Source organism: Tamandua tetradactyla, chromosome 2 (genome assembly GCF_023851605.1).
Source record: "Tamandua tetradactyla isolate mTamTet1 chromosome 2, mTamTet1.pri, whole genome shotgun sequence".
NCBI classification, from domain to species: Eukaryota; Metazoa; Chordata; class Mammalia; order Pilosa; family Myrmecophagidae; genus Tamandua; species Tamandua tetradactyla.
In genome coordinates this window covers 76,287,062-76,309,159 of record NC_135328.1, presented here as the reverse complement: position 1 = coordinate 76,309,159, position 22,098 = coordinate 76,287,062, and the positions used below count along the sequence as shown (strand labels likewise).

At 36.1% G+C, this 22,098-nt stretch overlaps 1 protein-coding gene across 3 annotated transcripts in view; it reads left to right on the top strand.

The window, feature by feature from the left end:
• Positions 1-22,098, top strand: part of FOCAD (focadhesin) — a 415,741-nt gene that overhangs the window by 29,448 nt on the left and 364,195 nt on the right. The gene's annotated exons all lie outside the window — the stretch shown is intronic.

Below are 22,098 nucleotides of genomic sequence, written 5' to 3'. Positions count from 1 at the left end.
CTTTGTCCCATGTTGTGCCTTTGAAATAGTTCATGTGAGAACTTATTTGTAATTTTAGATTTTAACAGTGGAATGCATGGCACTATACATTCTTTTTCAATCATATTCATCTTCAATATGGCAGTGTTACTTATAACCCCACTAATTTGTTACCATCACTTCTATCTGTTCCCTTGCATTTAGGGTCGACTTCATTGGGTAGCCTTTCCCCCATCTCTAGCTTTTGTGTACCTCTGGGTCTACTCTATTCTAGAGTGTAATCTCTGAGATTCCCTTTACAGAGTAATAATAGCAAAATCATACAGTATCTGTCCTTTTGAGTCTGACTTATTTCACTCAGCATTATGTCCTCAAGATTCATCCATGCTGCCATATGCTTTGGGACCTCATTTTGTCTTATTGCTACATGATATTCCATTATATGTATATACCACATTTTGTTTATCCACTTGTCTGTTGATGGGCACTTGAATGGTTTCCATCTTTTGGCCATTGTGAATAGTGCTGCTATGAAATTGGTGTGCGAATGTCTGTTTGTGTCTCTGCTTTCAGCTCTTCTGTGTATATACCAGGTAGTGATATTGCTGGGTCATTGAACAACTTTCATTTAGTCTTCTGAGGAATTGCCAAATTGTTTTCCATAGCGACTGCACCATTTTACATCCCCACCAACAGTGAATAAGTGTTTCAATTTCTCCACATTCTTTCCAACATTTATAGTTTTGTTTGCTTAATAGCAGCCGTTTCATAGGTTTCAGGTGATACTATCGTCTCGATTTGTGTTTCCCTTATAGCTAATGAAGATGAGAATCTCTTCATGTGCTTTTTAGCCATCTGTATCTGCTCTTCAGAAAAGTGTTCATATCTTCTGCCCATTTTATAATTGGGTTTGTTCTCTTGTTGAGCTGTATAATTTCTTTATGTACACAGTATATCAAGCTTTACCACTTTATCTGATATGTGGTTTACAAATATTTTCTCCCGTTGAGTTGGCTGCCTCTTCACTTTTTTTACAAAGTCCTTTGAGGCACAGAAGCTCTTGATCTTAATGAGTTCCCATTTGTCTATTTTTTCTTTAGCTGCTTGTGCTTTAGGTATAATGTTAAAGAAGCAACCTCCTATTACTAGATCTTGAAGATGTTTCCCTGTTTTCTTCTAGAAGCTTTATGGTACTGGCTCTTATATTTAGGTCTTTAATCTATTTGAATTATTTTTGTATAGGGTGTAAGGTTGGGGTCCTCCTTCATTTTTTTTGGCTATTGATCTCCAGTTCTCCAATGCCCATTTATTGAAAAGACTATTCTATGTCAGTTCGGTATGTTTGGGGACCTTGTCAGAGATCAGTTGACCATAAATTGGTGGAAGTTTCTTCTTTATGCTTTTCTTATGTCTTTATGATATCCTTTATGTCTTTGGTCAACCCTTTGCAGATATTTTGGAGATTTTATGTACTTCTTTAATTTGTTGTTCCAAAGTCTGTATCTGCTCCAGCTTTTTAATTTGGTCATTTGTCTTGGCCATATCTTCTTGCATTGTCATGTGCTTTATGATTTTCTGCTGATATCTAGGCATTTGATTATCTTGATAAGATTATTTTGAAAGTTGATCTCTCTTGCTTGCCTAAAATTTTGTATTTGCTTAGGTTTGCTTTGAAGATCAGAAAAGCAATCTTCTAGAATGCCCTTTCCCTGTCTTCCCAGCAGTTTGCATCCTTCAGCCACCTCTTCTCTACAACCTTGTCTCTCCCCAATAGCGGCAGCATTCTGGGCCAGGCGCCAATTAGGCTTCAGTCCAGCCAAAGCCACCACTTTCCATGTGTGCTGTTAGCCCCTGACTTTGCGCATAGGGAGTGGGCACTGTATACCTTTAATGAGAACCCACCTCCAGGCACACTGTGTTTGGTGCTTCCCAGGCTCCTGTGTAGAAAGGCCTCAGATTGTGGGACTGAGAATTTGCACTTCACAGCCAACAGCCAGCCCAGGAGTGATCCGCTTTTGGCTATCTAGCAAAACCTGGGTTTGTATGAGGGTATCTAACAAAACCTGGGCTTGTATGAGGGTACTGCTTTGACAATTGGGTTGTCCATGTTCTCAGCCAAAACAGGGCTAGGTACCTGTATAGTGTATATAGACCAGCTCCTACTGCTCTGGGACAGGGGCTGGAGATGCTCTAGTAAGCCCTATAATTCCTCTGCACTTTCCAGCAGGTCTCACTAGTGGGTAACTTAATGGTCCTCAGAAGCTTTTTGCCTCCCAGCCTGTTCTAGTTTACTAGTTGCTAGAATGCAACACATCAGCGTTCCCCTCCTAGTCCTCCATTTTGTAAAATTTCTCCCTGTTTCCATTTTATATTCCACCTTCCCCCATGCCTTAAGTCCTGCTGTGTATGGGTCTCTGTGGTCTTGGGTCTCTGTGTCTAGATATAGTTGGGAATCTGTTTCACTGCTGTGAAAGATTTTGGAGTCCAGGTCCCTGGTGGGAGATGGGAGGGATCCTGGCTCCTCTCTCTATGAAAGTCCATGGTATGTGAGATCTAATTGGGGGGGGGGGGGGGGGGGAGAAGACTGGCCAGTACCAGATGGAAGTTTCCTACCTGATATTTTTCTTCAATTTAGCTTTTGTAAAATCCTTCTCCAGTCTATACCTTTCTCCAGAGTTCTGTACAAGTGGGAATATTATTTTTTCCTGCTGTATCTTTAAGGAAAATTTACCAGTAGCTGTTTACATTCCCATGTTGATGACATCTCTCCTCTTGTGAACTACTGCATGTGTTCTTTGACTTTTTTTGTTTTAAAGAAAATGTACCAAAATGAATAATGGTGTAATAAAATCTCACTAATTTGGATTCTACTGATTTGGGATTTGGACTTGGCTAAAGTTTATCTTTGTATTATCTATGTACAATTTTTTTGCTCAGTTAAAAGAAAAGTTTGAAAAGAGGGTGTGCCAGTTTGAATCAGTTGTGAACCCCAGACAAGCCAGGTTCTTTGATCCTTATTCAATATTGCTGAGTGGGAGTTTTTTGATTGTCTCAATGGAGATGTGACCCTAATCCAAGTGTGGGTGGTAACTTTTGATGAGATGGTTGCTTACTGGAGCCCTTTAAGAGGGAATCATTTTGTAAAAAGCCGTGAGAGCCCACGCAGCCAGAGACCTTTGGAGATGAAGAAGGAAAACGCCCATGAAACAAGAAACCTGGAGAGAAAGCTAGCAGATGTAGTCATGCTCGCCATGTGCCTTTCCTGTTGAGAGAGAAACTCTGAATGTTCTTGGCCTTCCTGAACCAAGGTATCTTTCCCTGGGTGCTTTAGATTGGGCATTTCTATAGTCTTGCTTTAATTTGGACATTTTCATGGCTTTAGAACTGTACACTTGCAACTTAATAAATTCCCCTTTTAAAAACCATTCTGTTTCTGGTATATCACATTCCTGCAGCTTTCAAACATGGACTGGGGGATGGGATATTTCTAAAAACAGCTATTTACTTTCATATCATATAGATGTTAGAAACTGAATTCAGGTTACTGTATTAATTTGAAAATAAAGTTGATTTGAAATTTTATTAATTCTGATTTTTATAAATTTGTTTTTGTTTTTGCTTCATGAGTCATATTTAGTGAGAAAGGTATAGATTCTCCTTTTTCTTACTGTTTTTGAAAGTTGATCTGAAAAAAATAAAAAGTAGGATCTTGAGTCTAACTTTTTTTGTCTCTATTGTATATTGGATACTGGGCTAAACACAGTAATTCAACAAATACTGTCTGCCTATTACACACCAGGTCCTGCAGTAGATGCACAAGACACAGCTGCTTTCTGAAGAAAGTCAAAGTCAGGATAATAATGCAGGATGTTTGGTCAGTGAGGAACCCTTCCCGCTTGAGTTATTCCTTCAACTTCATCACTGGTGTCTATCAGTGTCCCTCCTATAAAGATGGAAGCTAGCCCCATCAGAATGAGACTAGAAGGTCTTCCACATCTTGAGGACTGATTATAATCCTCAGAGCTGGAAGAGATATTAGAAGCTATCTAATCCTCACTCTCCACTTTATCTTCTTCATGTCATGTTCTCATATTCTCTCTGCCTGGAATGTGGTGTCAAGTTGTAGTTCAAGTCATTTTCTGAGCAGGGGCAAGTAGTTCAAACACTTGCAGGGGCTGAAAAAGAACATGCAGTGGCTTTCTGCTTATCTTTCTGCTTTTGGATGGACATTTCTTCCTGAAAATCTCACTGTTATTTCAAATTGTTTCCACAAGTGAACTCATTCACACAGATGCTTCTCTCTCACTGAGTGGTGTTTTGAACTGTTGCTTGTAGGGCTGCCTGCCAGCCAAGTGTTTGCTCATTTGTAGCAGTTTCGCCATCTATGTCTGTGTAATCATTTAACTAATTGATTTAATCTATTTCAATGAATATTTACTTATTTTAGAAAAATGAATAGAAAACATAAACATGAAAGGATTGGTAACAGTGACAAAAAGCATGGACTGATTACAGAATAACTCTTAATTGCCAGTTCGAAAGTGTCGCTCTTATCATCTGTTAGATGCCTGTTGGATGTGTGGTCAATGATGAAATAAAAGTAAGAAATCAAAGAACCTATACAAGTATGGGAGTTGTATTGCTGGTGATATTGCCACAAGGATGAGGGTTAAGTTTAGATTGATAATTTTTATGTTTTGTGCTCTAGGCATGGAATGCCCTTATAATATGTTCCTTTTGCCCATTTGACTTTATTACACGTTTTTAGGATTGCAGTATTTTCAAAAATACAGCGCCATTTACATAGGCTTATGAGCTGCTTTGGTATCCTGATTTAACACTGTATATCCAAACTCAGTTATTAATTTAAAGATTTACTTGATTTTTTGAGATGTAGCAAGGTGTAATGAAAAAAAAAAAGAAACCAAAGATGTTAGTTTCAGACTAAGAATAATAAGAGCTAACATTTTTAAAGTGTTTGCTGTGTGCCTGGATTTGAGTGAAATGCTTTATGTGGATTTCTTAATTTTACAATAACTTTGTGTCAACTATACTTTTTAGTAGAGAGGATAACAATATGAGTTCTAGGGACAGACTGGACAGGTTCATATCCACATACGGCTTCTTATATAATCAGGGAATTAATTTTGACCTCTGTGTGCCTTAAATATTTTTCATATGAAAATGAGAATAATAATAATACTTGTGTCATGGGGTTGTTGTGCCTGCCTGACACGTGATAAACTTCTAAGTAAATCTTGGCTATTAATACTACTATATAACTTCAGGGAAGTTATTTCCTCTCTAAGTTCCTATTTTCTCATGTGAGTAATGAAGTTAATATCTACCTCAGTGTTATTGTTATGATCCAGTGGATTAGTTACTTAAAGTGGAATGCCTGTCATATAGGAACTGTTTAATCCAACATGGTATTCTAAATCCTATATTATTTTTGTGTTTATTCAGTGAATATTTACTGAACAGTCACTGTATTTCAGATACTTGTTACATGCTGGTCAAAAAGAGAGACCACGTTCCTGCCCTCAAGAGTTTGCATCCACTGAGGGGTGAAGCAGGAAGCAGAAATAAGTAAATGACCATGATTTCAGATTGTGGTAAAAGTTATGAAAGAGATAATAGTGGGTCACTTTGGGTAGTGGTTGGGGAATGACTTGAGTATGCATTAGTGATAGGGAAAGCTCTAAGGAAAGTGTGAAGATGAGAGGGGTCAGCTGACTGAACAGTGGAGGCAAGGACACTTGAGGTTGAGGGCCTGAGAGTGCCAGATATGGAAATGAAAAGAGCTTGGAAGATTCAAGGAGCAAACTGAAGGCCAGTTTGGCTGTAGTGCACTTTGAGGGAGAGTGGCGAGACCAGGGCCTTTTGGCAATGGCAAGGAATTTGGATTTTATTCTAAAGTGCAATGGGAATCTTTGAAAGGTTTTGAGCAGGTAAATTAGATGTGAACTATATTTTGAATGACCAGGGCCTTTTGGCAATGGCAAGGAATTTGGATTTTATTCTAAAGTGCAATGGGAATCTTTGAAAGGTTTTGAGCAGGTAAATTAGATGTGAACTATATTTTGAATGGTAATGTCATGCATTTTCTAACCGTAGGCTTGGTGACTTATATATAAGATTGTACTGGGGTCCTTGACTAGAGATGCCTTACCTATCACTAAAATTCACATTTTTCTTTTCCTCCACTCACCTTTCTTGACTGTGCCAGTTCACAATTTTCTCTTTCAGAGCTCTTTTAACTTTTATAATTTGCCATACTTTTTGGTATATAATTTCACATATTCTCATACTTTTGCTCTTTCATTTTCCTATCGAGTATATGTTCTGCCTTCTATTTTTTTTTTGGTATGCTGTATGGTGAGGTCATATTTCATTCTTTTTCCATGTTGACTATCCAGTTATTGCAGCACCACTTGTTGAATTTTGTTTGTTTGATTGTTTGGAAAGTGCATGGGTCAGGAATCAAACCCAGGTTTCCTGCTGGCAGGCGAGAATTCTACCACTGATACCCTCGCACCCCCTGTCTTTTATGTTTCCTGAGTGTCAGTCACAGTGCTGGCACATGTATAAAGAGAGGCAGGAGACACATTTTTAGAGTGCCTCCTATGTGCAAAATTCTCTTGGCTTTTTAGGCCCACTTCATAGTGTTTTCCACACAACCTTGCAAGATAGGTGTCCTCATATTTGACCAAGGAAAACACAGGCTCCCAGGTGGTAAGCACTGGAGTGAGGATTTGCATCCAGGTCTGTATCCAAAGCCCATTTACTTTGCCCTCTGTGAAAGTTGCTCTGTTATCATGATGATAGATTGTAAACTTAATATTTAGATTAAAGATGTTTTCTCTTTTTCACTTTGGTGAGTCTCAAGTACTGCAGAAGAATGTATGCTTCACAGTGCTCCATTCATTTTATTCATTTGAACATTTTCAGGTTCTTTTAACAGTGTGGTGAATGCTTCCCTTTTGTGATTGTACCATTCAGGACCTGCATGTGGAAATATCCTCCATGTCCGTATTAGACTACACTGACGTAGCTAACATTAGAGAAATTTACTCCCTTCGTGTAAAATTCCTTTTTTCATTTGTTCTTTAGCTTTCATTATTACGAGGTATGTGAGTTGAAATAACTAAACTATAACTATTCCATTCTACTTGAATTTAGTAATTTAGTTTTTTATAAGATATGAGGTTGATTGGCTGTCAAGAAAAATGTCACTTTTCAAGTTATAATCAGTCTACAGAATTGTTTTCAAGAATAACAGGTTTTATTTTGGCATAAAATTTCCCAGGAGTCCTAATGTTTCTCCTTGAAATGAAGGACTTTTTAATGGTTTAAAATTAATTGAATCTATCTAATTAAATTACACTGACCCCTTTTCAATGTTACCCTTTCCATAAAGCAGTGGTAAAATGGCTAACAAATCTTCTATTGTTTCTAAAATTTGTTTAGGTTGTTGCTTCAGACATCCTTTAATGGTGGATTTCTGCATTTGTAGTGATTTGATTTTAGAAATGTTATATCCATTATCTCTAAAGAATGTATTACATCTAAATAAAGAGTTTCACATTTTGATAACCTATTCAAATGACAAAAGCACATGTACTTGTGGAAAAATTAGAAAGTAAGGATAAGCAAAGATAAAAATCACCCATGATTCATATTTTCCAGACTTTTCTATATTTATATGTAGGGTCAGACTACTTAACTTTGAAACCAGCTCTCTGCCACTTCTTATGTGACCTTGGGAAAGTAGTCTAACTTTTCCATGCCTCAGTTTCTTCATCTGTGAAAGAATTACTTACCTTATAGGATTATCTTCAGTATGAAATGAATTACTATATATAAAGTACTTAGAATATTCCCTGGCCCATCAAAAGAGCCATGTAAGTAGGGGTTTAAAAAACTTTTTTTCTGGGAAATTGCAAACATATGTAATAGTAGAGTGACATTATGAACCCCATATATCTGTCTATTATCAGCATGTAGATATTCTTGTTTTACCTGTCACTCTCTTTTTTGCTGGGGTTTGGGGGGAGACTGGAGTATTTTATAGGAAACACCATATATCACATCCTTTCACAATAAATACCATATTATTCAATTTGTGCCATATTAATATTTGCTAAAAGGTAGTTTATTTTAAAGAATCATTGCACAGAATTTGAGTCATTTTTGAGGGGAAGAAATTGCAGTTAAGACACACAAATATATTCTCTGATGTTCTACTAAATTATAGTTAACTGACTTTTCCTTCAAGTAGAAAGATCATGAATATGGAGATTTTGTTAGTCAGATTAGACATTTATTTGTAGGTAGGATCTTTAAGATGATTGGACATCAGTTTCATTGTAAATATATTGTAAAGATCGTTTTTTGAACTTTACATAAAAAAGATATTTTGTATTAACGGAATATCTTTTTAAAAAGTTTTATACTAAGCAAAAAATTTGGTAATTATTTTGGTGGAGCAAAAATATTTAAAAATTTGTAATGTTAGACAAAAACTAATCTTATAAAGAAATTAACTCTGAAGACGTCGTGTGGATAATGTAAAAATTGTAGAGATAAGTCCTTTGATTTTTAAAAATAATTTTTCATCTGCACGCTCATATAATTAACGTAAATGCACACACCTAAGTGAAATTTTATATAAAAATTATTAAAACATAATTGGAGAAAATATTATAACACATCAAGCATTATTCAAGTTGGTAGTTCTGTTTCTTCTTTCTTTTGTTTCTGAAGTGCCTCGTTTTCCTGGACTGTAATTAGTTCTAACTTGGAATTTCCTGCCTTTGATCTTATTGTAAACTCCTATTTCAAAATCTAAGACTAAGTAGTATGTGATATTAACTGAGAAGGAGCTAAATTGTAAAGTCAGGAATTTGCACTTTGATGTACTTTTAGTAAATTGTAACTGATGAGATCATCAAAACTCACAGTCAACTAAACTAGTGCAGTACTTGAATATATTCCTGGGACATGATGCTCTAGAGGAAGAACAGTAGGCTGGAAGTCAAGAAATCTCACCTGAATTCTGCCATGATAATTTGCCTTTTTGGCAAGTTGTTTAACATCTCTGATGTGTGTGGTTTCTTCATTTCTCCAATGAAAATGTGTACTGAAGGGAGATGATCTCAGTCCATCAGATTAGGGAAATACTAACTACGATAACAATGTAGCTACTGACCACAAAATTAGTGGTTCAAACAAGATAGAGGTTTATATCTTTGTCATGTAATACTTCAAATTCCAGGTCAGTATACAGCTTTGCTTCAAGCTATCATTTAGGGATTCTGGTTCTTTCATTTTGTTTCTTCAGTAGTGTTGAGGGGACATTGTCTTTCTGTGTACGATAAGGTTGTGCACCAATTTTGGGTTGGAAGAGAGTGGAGGAAGCAGGCTGTAGCTTGGAAGTAGCCAATCACTTCTGTTCAAACTCCATTGGTGAGAACTTGATCATATCGTCATACCTAATCGTACTTGAGGCTAAGACATGAAATCAGGCTACGGTTTTATTAATACAGAAAAGGGGGAGAATAGATATTGGAGGATAGCTAGCTGTCTCTTCCATATCCAGTCAGTTTCTGCTTTCAGATTATGATATTGACCAAGTGGCTTCTGTCCCCTAAGTTACCTTAGTTACCTTTTGTCTTGGCTCGATTTTGAAATTACTGGCTAACATAAAAGCATTTCCTACTTTCAGCCTGATTTAAAGATGCCTTACTCTTTGAGAATATAATGATTGAAAATTACTATTTTCTTGCATTTACTTTGTAGTGTTAAAGACTGTTCTAGTTTGCTAGCTGCTGGAATGCAATATACCAGAAACAGAATGGTTTTTAAAAAGGGAAATTTACTAAGTTGCTAGTTTACAGTTCTAAGGCCATGGAAGTGTCCAAAAACAAGTATATAGAAATTTCTAATCTAAGGCGTCTGATCTTAGGTAGGGAAAGCTACCTTGATTCAAGAAGGCCGATGAAGTTCAGGGTTTCTCTCTCTCAGCTGGAAGGGTTCCTGGTGAAGTCTACTAGCTTTCTCTTCTGGCTTCTTATTTCATGAAGCTCCCCGGGAGGCATTTTCCTTCTTCATCTCCAAAGGTCACTGGCTCATGGACTCTGTGCTTCTCGTGGCTATGTCATTCTGAAACTTTCTGCAGAATGCTTCCTTTTTTAAGGGATTCCAGTAAAGTATTCAAGACCCACCTGGAATGGGTAGAGACACGTCTACACCTTAGCAAATTTAATACCTACACTTGATTGAGTCACATCTGCACGGAGATAATCTAATTAAAGTTTCCAATATACAGTACTAAATAGGGATTAGAAGAAATGGCTGTTTTTACAAAATGGAATTAGGATTAAAATATGACTTTTCTAGGGTACGTACATCCTTTCAAACCAGCACAAAGACTTCCCATTGCTATTTCTTTGTAATCTTTCCATTTTCATGAATCATATACTTAGGAGGACTCATTATTTTGTCCTGTTACTTTGGGAATTCAGGTGGAAGTAGGATTTTGAAGTTTTTGAAGCAAGAGCTGAGGCTAAATTGGGGTCTCAAGGTTTTGGCATTTAATACAGGGTGATGAAACAGAAACCAGCTTCCAAATCCGAGAGAGGGTATGTAGAAGTATTTAGTGACTGGATGCAGTAGGTGAGAAGCTATGCAGAAGAACAAGGAGGATACAAATATTGGACAGCAGAGCAACGGGAGTGGTTGAAAAGTATAGGCGAATGTTTTTGTTTGTTGAAGCTGCCAGGATGCAATATACTAGAAATGTATTAGTTTTTTTTTTTTATTAATTGAAAAAAATTAATTAACAAAACATTTAGAAATCATTCCATTCTACATATACAATCAGTAATTCTTAATATCATCACATAGTTGCATATTCATCATTTCTTAGTACATTTGTATCGATTTAGAAAAAGAAATAAAAAGACAACAGAAAAAGAAATAAAACGATAATAGAGAGAAAAAAAACAAAACTATACCTCACATGCAGCTTCATTCAATGTTTTAACATAATTACATTACAGTTAGGTAGTATTGTGCTGTCCATTTCTCAGTTTTTGTATCCAGTCCTGTTGCATAGTCTGTATCCCTTCAGCTCCAATTACCCATTATCTTACCCTGTTTCTATCTCCTGATGGTCTATGTTACCCATGACATATTCCAAGTTTATTCACTAATGTCGGTTCACATCAGTGACAGTATTTGTCCTTTAGTTTTTGGCTACTCTCACTCAGCATAATGTTCTCTAGGTCCATCCATGTTATTACATGCTTCATAAGTTTATTCTGTCTTAAAGCTGCATAATATTCCATCGTATGTATATACCACAGTTTGTTTAGCCACTCGTCTGTTGATGGACATTTTGGCTGTTTCCATCTCTTTGCAATTGTAAATAATGCTGCTATAAACATTGGTGTGCAAATGTCCGTTTGTGTCTTTGCCCTTAAGTCCTCTGAGTAGATACCTAGCAATGGTATTGCTGGGTCGTATGGCAATTCTATATTCAGTTTTTTGAGGAACCGCCAAAGTGCCTTCCACAGTGGTTGCACCATTTGACATTCCCACCAACAGTGGATAAGTGTGCTTCTTTCTCTGCATCCTCTCAGGCACTTGTCACTTTCTGTTTTGTTGATAATGGCCATTCTGGTGAGTGTGAGATGATATCTCATTGTGGTTTTGATTTACATTTCTCTAATGGCCAGGGACATTGAGCATCTCTTCATGTGCCTTTTGGCCATTTGTATTTCCTCTTCTGAGAAGTGTCTGTTCAAGTCTTTTTCCCATTTTGTAATTGGATTGGCTGTCTTTTTGTTGTTGAGTTGAACAGTCTCTTTATAAATTTTGGATACTAGACCTTTATCTGATATGTCGTTTCCAAATATTGTCTCCCATTGTGTAGGCTGTCTTTTTACTTTCTTGATGAAGTTCTTTGATGCACAAAAGTGTTTAATTTTGAGGAGCTCCCATTTATTTCTTTCTTTCTTCAGTGCTCTTGCTTTAGGTGTAAGGTCCATAAAACCACCTCCAATTATAAGATTCATAAGATATCTCCCTACATTTTCCTCTAACTGTTTTATGGTCTTAGACCTAATGTTTAGATCTTTGATCCATTTTGAATTAACTTTTGTATAGGGTGTGAGATACGGGTCCTCTTTCATTCTTTTGCATATGGATATCCAGTTCTCTAGGCACCATTTATTGAAGAGACTGTTCTGTCCCAGGTGAGTTGGCTTGACTGCCTTATCAAAGATCAAATGTCCATAGATGAGAGGGTCTATATCTGAGCAGTCTATTCGATTCCATTGGTCGATATATCTATCTTTATGCCAGTACCATGCTGTTTTGACCACTGTGGCTTCATAATATGCCTTAAAGTCAGGCAGCGCGAGACCTCCAGCTTCGCTTTTTTTCCTCAAGATACTTTTAGCGATTTGGGGCACCCTGCCCTTCCAGATAAATTTGCTTATTGGTTTTTCTATTTCTGAAAAATAGTTTTTTTGTTTTATGAAGGGGATTTATTAAGTTACAAGTTTACAGTTCTAAGGCCATAAAAATACCTTGACTCCAAAGAAAGGCTGACGTCTACTACAATGCATAGACTTACTTTCTTGGAAGTCTTCTTATAGGGCTGAAAGGCATTAGCAGATAAGATATAATTGCTTATGTTAAACAAATGCTTTAGTTTATTTTAAACTTAAAGCATTTACAGCAGGGCCTTTTTTTTTATTAATTAAAAAAATTAACTAACACAACATTTAGAAATCATTCCATTCTACATATGCAATCAGTAATTCTTAATATCATCACATAGATGTATGATCATCATTTCTTAGTACATTTGCATCGATTTAGAAAAAGAAATAGCAAGACAACAGAAAAAGATATAAAATGATAATATAGAGAAAAAAATGCAAAAAATATATATAAAAAACAAACAAACAAACAAACAAAACTATAGCTCAGATGCAGCTTCATTCAGTGTTTTAACATAATTACATTACAATTAGGTAGTATTGTGCTGTCCATTTTTGAGTTTTTGTATTTAGTCCTGTTGCACAGTCTGTATCCCTTCAGCTCCAATTACCCATTATCTTACCCTGTTTCTAACTCCTGATGGTCTCTGTTACCAATGACATATTCCAAGTTTATTCACTAATGTCGGTTCACATCAGTGGGACCATACAGTATTTGTCCTTTAGTTTTTGGCTAGTCTCACTCAGCATAATGTTCTCTAGGTCCATCCATGTTATTACATGCTTCATAAGTTTATTCTGTCTTAAAGCTGCATAATATTCCATCGTATGTATATACCACAGTTTGTTTAGCCACTCGTCTGTTGATGGACATTTTGGCTGTTTCCATCTCTTTGCAATTGTAAATAATGCTGCTATAAACATTGGTGTGCAAATGTCCGTTTGTGTCTTTGCCATTAAGTCCTTTGAGTAGATACCTAGGAATGGCATTGCTGGGTCGTATGGCAATTCTATATTCAGTTTTTTGAGGAACTGCCAAACTGCCTTCCACAGTGGTTACACCATTTGACATTCCCACCAACAATGGATAAGTGTGCCTCTTTCTCCGCATCCTCTCAGGCACTTGTCACTTTCTGTTTTGTTGATAATGGCCATTCTGGTGAGTGTGAGATGATATCTCACTGTGGTTTTGATTTGCATTTCTCTAATGAGTAGGGCCTTGTTTTACATGACCACTACATTACAAGACTCTTCATATGAGTTGAAAATTGTGCATAATGGTGAACACCATAACTTAATAAATATTTCTTATATGAGCATATCTGTCACTTTTTAAAAATAAATAGGGCAGATAAACACTCTAGTAACAATAAGTAAATACAGTTAATCATAGAAATTATTAAAAAAGAACCTTATTTCTCTCTCTCTGTCTTTATTTTGTTTCGATGGCCAGTTATGTATACCTGGATTTGCATGTATAGTTTGTGTAAAATGAAGTCTTACTGTATTTCACTATCTATAAAAGACTATGTTAAAAATTATTTTTGATTTAGATTTAGGCAAACAAAATAGGTACCACGACAAGCTGGAAGTAAATCTTTTTAAATCAAATACTCTTTTTTGTATCATATGGTTTATGGAGCATATTGTGACTGGTTTCCTTTTAATAAAGAATGCTATGATAAGAAGTAGTATATAAATTGTTTAATGTGTAAAGTGCCCAAAGGAAGTTGAGGTTAAAAGTAAGATTATAAATAAAGTAGGATACATGCTACACTGCCCATGTTAAAGAAAGCATATGTACTCTTTTTTTTTGAAATTCCCTAAGAGAATATGATGTTTTATACCTTGAAAGGCCAAATGGTTGTGATTAACCTCGAAATATAAATCTCTAACAGATGAAAGCACTTGTAGTTTGTAGCCCAAGGGTAGCAAATCAAGGATGATACCAAATCATATTACAGCTGGGTATTGATTTTGAGACTGATTAATGGTCATTTGGTAGAAAAGATAAAGTTACTGTAGATTTCAAAAACTATTCATTCTCTAAAGTCTTGCACCAAAATAAGAACTGCCTTTTGTAAGCTTTGGTATTTGTCATTTATGCTTGGGTAATTCTGATTAAAAATAGCACTCTTTTACCCCAGTGGTCCATCTCCTAAAGTCAGGGTCCTCTTTCTAGATGAGAATACTAGTTTGTCTTCTCCACTGCCATATTGAACTATTAGCCTAATGAGCTACTCATCTGGTCCCCAAAGCAATATTGGAATTCCAGTATTCTTCGTCTGGAGCAGAGAGTATATGTAACTCCACATTTTTCACTATGAGCATTTAGATGAGATTGTTCTCTGTTAGACCAATAACCATCTACTTCTTTGGGTACTCGAAAGTGTACCTTCTGTTGCATTAGAGTAGATCATCAGAAAACTCTGTATTTGCACCCAATTAGCTGAGGCTTTTTTTTTGTTGAGTTACATGTTCTGTTATACCCATAGTTTTATATAGGATTCATTTAAAAGGAAGTAATATAATTTTTTTTTTTAACTTATGTAATTAGGACTATTGCTTGTATCATCCATATTCCATATATAAAGCCCAGTGTGAGAAATTTCCTTCACAGTTTTTAGGGGCAGGATAAAGTTTTTTTTTCATAAGTGGTACTTTTTCCATCTTTTAGCTATTAAGAAATGTAATTTATCTTATTTGTTTACCCTAGCTGCTTGAAAGCACAGAGTCAAATACGAATGTCAAATAGCAAATTATGTCAACAAAATTTTAAAAAATTAAAAAAATAAGTATCATGTAAATGAGGAATTAGCAGAATATGGCCTACCACCACTTATTTCTGTAAATAAAGTTTTATTGAGCTATAGCCACAGTCATTTGTTTATATATTATTTATGGCTGCTTCCATACTACAAGGATAGACTTCAGCAGTTGCTCTCTGGCCCTTTACAGGAAAAATTTTTCCAGTCCTGATGTAAACAAAAGCATGACGGTTTAAATCAGATCAAATGTAATATTTCTGAAGGAACATAAGGAGTTATTTAAGGTGTGATTAGTTGGGATATGCTTAACAGAGTAGATGTACTGTGAAAGGGATTTCATCTTTAAATAGTGGCAGCTTATAGAAGAAGGGATTTTACTTTATTTTTTTATTTTATTTTTTTACATGGGCAGGCACCAGGAATTGAACCAAGGTCTCTGGCATGGCAGGCGAGAACTCTGCCACTAAGCCTTTGTTGCCTGCCCAGAAGAAGGGATTTTATTTTGAGAGAACAGCAAATAAAATCCCTTTAGTGAAATGAGCAAATTTTGAGAATGTGGGATTGTGTTGAAGATTGTTTTTGCTAGATCAGAATTGTCAGTGGTAAAAATGAAGTTGAATGAGTGAAACCATTGTAGAAGACTTAAAAACTAGATACCAGACTTTGCACTTAATCTAACAGGTAATCAAAACCCACTATATATTTCACTATTTTCACAGGGGAAATGATGGGATAGAAATAGCATTTTAGGACAAATAATCTGACAACAGTGAGATGAACTTATAATGGAGAACCCTAAGACTCAGCAGTTACTAAGTCTGGCATGAGGAACTAATATGAATACAGAAATGGATAGGAAAGGTATACTCTGAGAGTTGGAAAGTATGAAGCAAACTTTGTGACTGGATTTCAAGAATGGTGGTAAAGGAGGTTGTGAGAGGAGAACTGGGAAAAGATGAACTGAAACAAGGAAAGTGTTTTTTTGGGGGAAGGAATATGTATATTGTTTTTACAGTCTGTGTTTCTGGATTTGTGTTTGGGGGGGATATGTATTTTGTTTCTACAGTTAAGTTTTTGGTATTTTAGAACCTTGTAAGAAGAAAGAGTAGGGGAACATTTGGAGATCTGGGACAAGAGGAAAGCTCTGGGAGAGTTTTTATGAAGAGAAAGGAGCATAAGTCAAAAAAGCTTGGGATGCCTTCAGGAAAGAAGGGAGTGCTAGAAGCAGAGTGGGCAAAGGAATAGAAGGAACTGATAAAGCAGTGTACCTAATGTATGTGTCAGGGAAGATTAGTTATACAGTTTAACTGGCATTTCTAAAAATAAAGGGTCCATGGTCAGATAAACTTGGCAAACTCCATGTTAAATGAAGTTAAACAGACTTTTTAGAACCTGTCAAATTCTGCAATGTAATAATAGGTGCCATAATTTATACCTCTAAAATCTCTCTTTCCAGTTTTAGATTCATGTACCAACTATCTAAATGACTTCTTGAGATTACTTTTGGATATCTATTAAACATCTAAAACTTAACTGTCCAAAATGGAATTCCTGCTCTTTTCTTGAAAATCTGCTTGCGTATTTCAGGTGATAGCAACTCCATCTTTTCCTATTAGTAAAAAAATGCCATGATCAGAAATATTATAAAAAGTGTTTAATGTGTGAAATGCCCAAAGGAAGTTGAGTTTAAAAATAAAGTTACTCTGCTCAAAAACCATGGAGTCGTTCTTGACTCCATTCTTTCTCCCATACTCATTCAATCTATTAGCAGTTACACTGGCTTTACCTTCAATATATCTGGGATCCCACCAGTTGCCAGCTCAAGTGATTCTATTAAAATCTTATTGCTTCCTTCTGTAGTAGCTTCCCATTTCATTCAGAATAAGTACATCAGTGCTTGTAGTAGCCTACAAGGCATTTTATGATCTGGCTTCTCATTGCCTCTCTGACCTTATTTTCCATTTGCCTCTACTCCAGATTGGTCTCTTTTCTCTTCTTGGAACTGATCTAAAGCTTTTTCTTTTAGGACTTTTATACTCACTGTTTCTTCTGCGTGCCTCTTTTCCCCAGATATTTGTATGTCTAACTATCTCCCTTTCCTTCTCTAAGTCTTTGTTCACATGCCATCCTCATGAAGAGGCCTATTTTGGCCACCGTATTTAAAATTGTAAGTATACTCTTTACCCAGCTCTGATCCCTTTTACTCTACTTTTTCTTTTTTCTTTAGTTATCTATCACCTCCTAACATATTTTACTTATTTTTTGTTTGTTTGGTTTTCTTTATTGTATACCTCTTTCTACCAGACTGTAAGCTCTGCAAGAGCAGAGAGATTTATTCACTGTTGTAACCCAACTATCTAGACCAGTGTCTGACACATCGTAAGTACCTAATAAATATTTTTTAGATGGAATGAGTGTTCTCCAAGATTAGAATATGATATGTAGTCACATTAAAATAATATTTTTATTGTAAACAACAAACGTAAAAAAATATTCTTGACATACAAACATTTTTGACATGGTTACAATCAATGGATCACAGTATCATCACATAGTTGTATATTCATCACCATGGTCATTTTTTTGAACATTTGCATCTCTCTAGCAAAAGAAATGATAAAAAAAAAACTCCTACATACCATACCCCTTATTCTTCCCCCTCATTGACCACTAGGATTTCTGTCTACTCAATTTATTTCAACCTTTGTTCCCCCCTATTATTTGCGTCTTTCTTATCCATATTTTTTACTCATCTGACCATACTGTAGATAAAAGGAGCATCAGACACAAGGTTTTCACAATCACACAGTCACATTGCAAAAGCTATATCATTATATAGTCATCTTCAAGAAACATGGCTACTGGAACACAGCTCTACAGTTTCAGGTACTTCCCTCTAGCCATTCTAATACACCATAAACTATAAAGGGGATATCTGTATAATGCATAAGAATAACCTCCAGGATAACCTCTTAACTCTGTTTGAGATCTCTCAGTCACTGATACTTTATTTTGTCTCATTTCTCTCTCCCCCCTTTTGTTCGAGAAGGTTTTCTCAATCCGTTGATGCTGAGCCCCAGCTCATCCTAGGATTTCTGTTCTGTGTTGCCAGGGAAGTTACACCTCTGGGAGTCATGTGCCACGTAGAGGGGGGAGGACAGTGAATTTGCTTGCCTTGTCAGCTGAGAGAGAGAGAGAGAGAGAGAGAGAGAGAGAGACCACATCTGAGCAACAAAAGAGGTTCTCTGGGGTTAACTCTTAGTCCTAATTTTAAGTAGGCTTGGCTTATCCTTTTCAGGGATAGGTTTCTTAGGGGCAAACCTGAAGATTGAGGGCTTGGCCTATTGATTTGGTTGTCCCCACTGCTTGTGAGAATATCAGGAATTCTCCAAATAGGAAAGTTGAATTTTTCCTCCTGTCTCCCCAGTCCCCCAAGGGGACTTTACAAATACTTCTTTATTCACTGTTGAAATCACTTGGATTTATCAGGGCATCACACTAACCAGACAAACAAAATTTCCATGTACTTACGGTGTTCAGTTAAACTGTCCATATAAGTTAAATTAGGAAAAACACTATTCAAAATACAGATTTTTTTTTTTTTTAAAGAGAGAGGGAGGAAAGGAAGGAAAGAAAGACAGAGAAGGAAGGAAGGATGGAAGGAAGGAAGGGAGGAAGAAAGGGAAACATCTTTATTTTTATTATATTTTGTTTGTTTGTTTGTTTTTTACATGGGCTGGGGCCGGGAATCGAACCGGGGTCCTCCGGCATGGCAGGCAAGCACTCTTGCCCGCTGAGCCACCGCGGCCCGCCTCAAAATACAGATTTTATACCAAATAAACATTTCTTGCTTTAGTCTCATGCAGAATTGGAGTTTTAAAATATCAGTGACCATCTGTTTTCATCACTCTGGATTATTGACATTCCTTTGTTCATCTTCATGCAGAAACATTTTTTAATTTGTACATTTAGTTAGTATCATTGTACACTCCAGGCATTCCTAAATTACACCATCTCAGCCTTTATTGTCTATCTTTCCTTTTGGTTTCATATATACCCCCAGCCCTTCTCGCTCTATCATTCTCACATTGAGCTTCATTCAGTGTACTTACATTCTTGTGCTACAGTTAGATAGTATTGTGCTGTCCTTTTCTGAATTATTACAATCAGTACTGTTGCACAATTGGTATCCCTTCAGCACCAATTAGCCAATCTCTACCCTATTTCTATCTCCTAATAACCTGTGATCTTAACTGAAATTCTCCAAGTTCCCTTATTAATATTAGATCATATCAGTCAGACCATACAGTATTTGTCCTTTTGTTTCTGGCTAATTTCACTCAGCATAATGTCCTCAGGGTCTATCCACGTTGTTACATGCTTCATGACTTTATTCTATCTTACAACTGCATAATATCCCATTGTATGTATATACCACAGCTGGTTTAGCCACTCTTCTGTTGATAGACATTTGGGCTGTTTCCATCTCTTGGCAATTGTAAATAATGCTGCTATAAATATTGGTGTGCAGATGTCCGTTTGTGTCCCTGCCCTCGTGTCCCTTTGAATAGATACCTGGCAGTGGTATTGCTGGATCATATGGCAGTTCTATACTTAGCTTCTTGAGAAGCTGCCATACTGCCTTCCACAGTGGTTGTACCATTTTACATTCCCACCAACAGTGGATATGTGTGCCTCTTTCTCCACATCCTCTCCAGCACTTGTTGTTTTCTGTTTTATTGATAATGGTCATTCTTGTGGGTGTGAGATGATATCTCATTGGGGTTTTGATCTACATTTTCCTAATAGCCAGGGAAGTTGAGCATCTTTTGATGTGCCTTTCAGCCATTTGTATTCTGGAGGTTATTCTTACGCATTATGTAGATATCACCTTTTTAGTTAAGGTGTAATGGAGAGGCTGGAGAGAAGTACCTGAGAATGTAGAGCTGTGTTCCAGTAGCGCTGTTTCTTGAAGATGATTGCATAATGGTATAATTCTCTAGGCACCATTTATTGAAGAGACTGTTCTGTCTCAGGTAAGTTGGCTTGACTGCCTTATCAAAGATCAGTTGTCCATTGATGAGAGGGTCTATATCTGAACACTCTATTCTATTTCATTGGTTAGTATATCTATCTTTATGCCAGTACCATGCTGTTTTGACCACTGTAGCTTCGTAATACGCCTTAAAGTCAGGTAGTGTGAGACCTCCGTCTTCATTTTTCTTTCTCAGTATACTTTTAGCTATTTGGGCCCCCTGCCCTTCCAGATAAATTTAGTTATTGGTTTTTTCTATTTCTGAAAAGTAGGTTTTTGGGATTTTGATTGGTATTGTATTGAATCTGTAAATCAATTTAGTTAGAATTGACATCTTAACTAAATCATGGATTTAGTCTTCTAATCCATAAACATGGTATGTCCTTCCATTTATTTAGGTCTTCTGTGATTTCTTTTAACAATTTCTTATAGTTTTCTCTGTATAGGTCTTTTGTCTTTTTAGTTAAATTTATTCCTAAATATTTTATTCTTTTGGTTGCAATTGTAAATGGAATTTTTTTCATGATTTCCCCCTCAGATTGTTCATTACTAGTGTACAGAAACACTTCCTATTATTGAATGTTGCTCTTGTAACCTGTCCCTTTGCTGTACTCATTTATTACCGGTAGTAGTTTTGTTGTGGATTTTTTGGAATTTTCAACATATAGTATCATATTATCTGCAAACGGTGAGAATTTTACTTCTTCCTTTCCAATTTTGATGCTTGGTATTTCTTTTTCTTGTCTAATTGCTCTGGCTAGAACTTCCGACACAGTGTTGACTAACAATGGTGATAGTGGGCATCCTTGTCTTGTTCCTGATCTAGGGGGAAAGTTTTTAGTTTTTCCTCATTGAGGATGATGTTAGCTGTGGGTTTTTCATATATTCCCTTTATCATTTTGAGAAAGTTCCCTTCTATTCCTATCCTTTGAAGTGTTTTCAACAGGAAAGGATGTTGAGTTTTGTCAAATTCCTTTTCTGCATCAATCAAGATGACCATGTGTTTTTTCTTCTTTGATTTGTTGATATGGTGTATTATGTTAATTGATTTTTTTTATGTTGAACCATCCTTGCATACCTGGGATGAATCCTACTTTGTCATGATGTATAATTCTTTTAATGTGCTGCTGGATTCGATTTGCTAGAATTTTGTTGAGGATTTTTGCATCTATATTCATAAGAAAGAATGGTCTGTAGCTTTCTTTTTTTGTAATATCTTTTTTATAACATGAGGATGATATAATATTTTTTTTGTAATATGAGAATGATGTTGGCTTCATAGAATGAGTTAGGTAGCTTTCCCTCCTCTTCAGTTTTTTTGAAGAGTTTGAGCAGGATTGGTACTAATTCTTTGTTGAATGTTTGGTAGGATTCACATATGAAACCATCTGGTCCTGGACTTTTCTTTTTCTGGAGCTTCTTAATGACTGATTTGATTTCTTTACTTGTGTTTGATTTGTTGAGGTCATCTATTTCTTCTCAAGTCAATGTTGGTTGTTCATGCCTTTTTAGGGAGTTGTCCATTTCATCTACATTGTAAAGTTTATTTGCATAAAGTTGTTCATAGTATTCTCTCATTACTTCCTTCATTCTGTGGGACCAGTGGTTATGTCTCCTCTTCCATTTCTGATTTTATTTATGGAATCTCGCTGAGGGTCCATCAACCTTATTGATTTTCTCATAGAACCAACTTCTGTTTTATTTATTTTCTCGATTGTTTTCATGTTCTCAATTTTATTTATTTCTGCTCAAATCTTCATTATGTCTTTCTTTTTGCTTGCTTTGGGGTTAGTTTGTTGTTCTT